The 5,275-nt window shown below is 33.1% G+C and overlaps 1 pseudogene; it reads right to left on the minus strand.

Annotated features, from left to right (window-relative positions):
* Positions 1–4,683: 4,683 nt before the first annotated feature.
* On the minus strand, positions 4,684–4,802 carry LOC112479866 (annotated as a pseudogene).
* Positions 4,803–5,275: the final 473 nt, after the last annotated feature.

Here is a 5,275-nt window from a genome sequence, read left to right on the forward strand (position 1 = left end):
AGTAAATCAAATAGTAGCTACAAGTAAGTTAGGTATTTAAATGACATGAGTAAATATGAGAAACATAAATTCAGGTATTTCTGTATCTAAAAATATAATGCAGCTCTGCCACGAGAGCCGATGGAATTTATATTTATCGGGTACAAAATAAATTTACTGTACCTTCCAAGGTACATTAAGAAGCATAATCCATTCCAAAGTCTTTATTATCCACACATACCTGGCCCTCTGTTTACTTCAAAGGGATCTGTGAGTTGCAAGAGTTATTTGTGGCAAGTAGAGAATTATGTCTGGGCCTTTGAGAACAGCTACAAGTAGAGGACATAGTGTCTGATTTTCATACTTCCTCATAAAGGAAACTGAAGATTACTTCCATCTTTGTTTTAATTATAACAAAACCATCCAACCTTTCTAAACCCTAATTTATCAGTATAAAAAATAAAGATGGCCATAAATATAATTCATTACTGAAGGATGTTGAAATAAATAACAAGAAAAAAATTAATATATTTTGTGCAAGAAAACAGATGTTCTATTATATAAATTGTTTCATATTGTTTGTCAGGATATAGGAAACATATTTCTTTAGCGAATAAAACCATATTTGACAATAGTCAGGAAGTAGGTATGTGTGTTCCATCCCTGAAAGGAAATGAAAATAATAAGAATGTTTTAAAAGCAATTTGTTTTTAGACAATGTATAGATCATTATTTTACTTATAAATTACACTGTTATATATATTGTATGAAATGTTAGAGAACCCAAACTCACAGAACATGAAAATAAACTGAATTTCCCATGTTGATAGAACCACCTCAATGTTTTATTATAATTGTATTTACAACAGTCAATTTTAAACTACATGGAAAATTACTGCACTTTTTGACTTAACACTGTAGAAATTCAGAACAAGTCACCCCAAGATATTTCTCTGTGGTGTGAGATTATTTTGAGCTAAAGGCAATTGACACCCTATGGGTTAAGAGAAACTTCTGTCTCTCCTCTCTTTAAAAAACTAAAAGAATTTAAATTAGGGGCCTTTTCCATAATAAGAGATTTTCAGCTATAACTCTTTTGATCTATCTATAGGACAGGGCAAACTTTTAATTACTGAATTAAAATTACTGAATTACTGCTCTTCTTATAGTCCTGCTATGACCTTCTTTTCCTCTGAAGCCCAAGGCACCTCACCTCAGTTCAGAATCTATATATATATATACCTCATATTAACTTTCTGTTTCTGAATCCCTCATGTATGTAGGATTCTCTCCCGCAACACAGTGATGTCTACTATGCATTATTGATGTTATTTTAAATAATACCTGAATTTTATTTCAACTTAAAAAAATAAATTTTATTTTATTTAAAACTCATTTAAAATAATACCTAAACTCCTATTATATGGAGAAAAGAGAAGTTCTTGTTTTTAGAATTGACTAATAACCCAGATGCAGCTTCGCTATATGAATAAATGCATAGTATTTTTATATTATACTGTAAGGTGTAAGAAAATGTAATGGTATTTGATAGAAAGCAGAAATTGTTATTCCCTATGTACTTTAAAATTTTTATTTAATATTTACTTATTTATAGACAAAATTGAGGAAAATTATAAAATAAAGAGCTCCTAAGAGGAGGGAGAAGAGATTAAAAAAAATGACCCTGGCATTATTTTTGTTACTTCACATTTGGTCTAGTTTGTGATTGTCATCTGTACCTTTACCAAGTCATTTTATCAGGTTAAGCAGTTCCTATTAGTACTCAAAAAGTTTACATAAATCTACATAGCTCAGTCTGTCAGCCACTTAATATCACCAAAGCAAGATCATGTTGGAATCTTCTCTTTTCTCAGCACCAAAATTTATTCTAATATTGCTAGTTTGAATTGTTTTCTCTCATCTAAAGGCTTTCCTAGACATTAATTTTAATCTCATTTTCCTTGTATTTAAATGTGAGGATATTCCACAGTGTAATTGCTGCCTATAGTTATTTAATGTGTGACTAATATTCAGAAAGAGTTTAGCCGATGTTTATTTTAATACACAAAAGTACACTGAATACCAAAACACAGATATATTTGAGAATAATTTCAAAGTTAAAATCTTAATTGGCAGCTAACCCAGAAAATTCAGTTAATCAGAAAACTACCATTCCTAAGCATTCCCAAAATTGATAAAAATCAATAATTATACTAAGCATAATTCAGTTTTGTTTGGAAATAGAGCATAATTTTTTTCATATCTTTAATCGTGTTGTGCTCTCAACTAAAACAGTGTAGATTACCTTGGATGCCACCAGAAGTCCACGCTGCTATGAGGAAGGGGAAAAAAATCCCCCTTTTCCTCCTCTGGTTCTTTTGGCTGGCTGAGTAATCAAATCAATAGGCAGATTGACAAGAGAAAACTAAATTTAATATTGTACACGTGGGGACCCCAAATACATGAGAGAATCAGGAACCCAGCATACATGAATATTCAGAGATAGGAAGAATGATTGAGATATGTAAGACATCTTGAGCTAGGGATGAGGTAAGGTACCTAGAGGGCTTCAAAAAGTCATTGCAGGATGATAAGAAGAGCAGATGTTCAGTAATTAGTAGTTTGCCCTGCCCTATAGCTAGTTCAAAAGAAGTTATCTCTGATAATCTCTTAAGGGCAAGGCCTTTAATTCACATTCTTCTAGGCAGTTAAAGGGAGGGAAAGAAGTTTCTCTTGAGCCTGAAGCCAAAATTGCCTTTGCTCAAAGTAATCTGCATACCACTGAGGCACAGATTAGGGTAGCTCATTCTGAACCCCCACACTACCCAGCTCATCAATATCATATCACCCCTCATATAACCCAGCCTCCTATCCCTCTCCTAACTAATCTTTCCACTGTGTTCACTGTGCTTTTCCACAAATGAAAAATTTCCTTTATGCTTCTTCATATTTTCTTCACTTGCCCAGCAGGACAGCAGACTCCCACTATTTTCTTCTAATCCATTTTTTTTTTTTACTGTCCCTCCTGCTTTTCCCAACTACTAAATATTGGAGTATTTTTCTCTTCCTTAAATGTACTTCCTATGCAGGCTCATCCAATCTCATGGCTTTAAATGCCTTTTAATGCTGATGAAACTCATGTTCTAATCTCCTTCCCTGACCTTTTGTTTTGAGTGCAAGATTCCTATGTATATTCATTTACTCCTTATTTATATTTTGGCATCTAATTGGCATCTTAAATTAACATATGTAAAATAGGACTCTTGAACTTTACCTTCTCACCTCAGAATTTGCTCCTCCCATTTCTTCCTCACTTCAGTATATGGTGTTTATATTTATCTGTGTGCTTAGGCAAAAAGCTAGGAATCATTTTTAAGTTTTTTTCTTTCCAATCCGATCCACCAGCTAGTTCTTTGGCTCTACATTTAATCTATGTTTTAACTGAACTACTTTTTATACCTCCCACCTCCCACTATTACCAACTCTCCCTAGACACTACGGCAGAATCTACCTGGTTGGTCACCCTACTTCTGTATTTGCCCACCTGTAACGTGTTCTTCATATAGTAGATTCTGTTTATAATTTAAATCTAGTCATTTTAGTCTCTTTCTCAATACTTTCCAAAGACTTCTTATCATATTCAGGGTAAAAGTCAAAGTATATTTAATGACCTACAAGATCATAAGCGGACAAGCCCTTGCCTAATGTCCTACCCTGGCCCACTTGACTTCAGCTCTCATTGGTTTTCTTGCTGCCTTCAGCGGGTCAAAGTTGCCTGTATCTGGATCTTTACAGTGCTTTCCCCAGTGCTTGGCACAATCTTTTTCAAAGGCTTTTCATGTTTATCTCCTTCACATCATTCAGATGTTTTTTTGTTTGTTTGTTTTGTTTTGCTTCTCAAATGTCACCTTATTTAGAGGTTTTTTTCTCTAAAACTTTCTGTTCCCTTTATACCTTGCTGAAATATATACCTTTCTCTGAAATTTTATGATTTATTTATTAAATAAGAGTGGCAACTAATTTAACTTTTTCATATTTTATATGGATAGCACCTCGTACATAATTATTAACACTCAATGAGTGTTGAATGAACAAATGAATCTATCAATACTATGTGGTTTTGTAATTTTTAATGCATGAAATTGGTAGGAATTTCTTCTCATAATGTCATATCACAGACACTTTGAAATTGCTTATTCAACTTACATATTTCTTGATTTTTTTCTTCAGAAATATAGTGAGAATTTATTCATGAGCTTTGTTGTTAGAAGGAAAGATATAGGCCACATCCCAAAATTCTTGCTTCGGTCAGGTTTATTTACCTTTCTAAAAATCTGTTATCTCATTTTTTATTTTAGAAGCAGGAGTAAGGCTTTCTACCTTCTTGAAAAAAATATATTGATAGATAGTATATTTAAAGGTGTCTATTATAGAAACCAGCACTTGTTAAGTTCTTGATATGTGGCAGTTGTGGCAGCCATTCCTACCATTGCCCCATGCTGTGCATAGCCTTCACAAACATTACATCACATAAAAAAATAAAAATTAAAATTAAAAAAAACAAAAAAAACAAGGAATAAATCTGGATATATGATGGGTATGTGATAAAGTGAAAATACACTGGGTCAGGAGTATTTTTAGCTCTATCATTTATTTAGCCTTATTAAGAGATTAAGAGTATATTAAACTTTTTTTTTTTTTTAACATCTACAGTACCTGGTATTCCTTGGTGGTCTCTCATCCAAGTATTAACCAGGCCCGACCCTGCTTAGCTTCCAAGGTCAGACAAGATTGGGAACGTTCAGGGTGGCATGGCTATAGACTCATATTAAACTCTTTGATCTTTCAAATCGTTATATATAAAATGATGATGGTGTGGGTGCGCATGAAGGGTGGAGAACTATATTATTTTCAGATTTCCCAGATCCCCATCACACTCTATAAATTCTGCAATTCTATGTGTATGGAAAGCTGTTTTCCAAGTTCAAAAAAACTTGTTGAGCGTTTCTTTGGCAAATTTTATATATTTCAAAATGAACATTTCCCAATGCAGTTTGTATTTCTTCATCATTTGTGGGTGGTTGCGATACAATGAAGTATCGTTAACTCTAAGCACAGTGTTGTACAGAAGATTTCTAGAACTTATTCATCTGGCATAACTGAAACTTTCTAAGGGCATGAGATTGAAGCCACGGGTGAAAGAAACTGATGTTTTGAGAGTATTACCTATGCACAGCTCAGGATTTAATTCTAGTTTATCTAAGATGTTAACTATAACAAGTATTGAAAGCGAATG

This window comes from Pteropus alecto, unplaced genomic scaffold (assembly GCF_000325575.1).
Source record: "Pteropus alecto unplaced genomic scaffold, ASM32557v1 scaffold21, whole genome shotgun sequence".
Classification (NCBI taxonomy): Eukaryota; Metazoa; Chordata; class Mammalia; order Chiroptera; family Pteropodidae; genus Pteropus; species Pteropus alecto.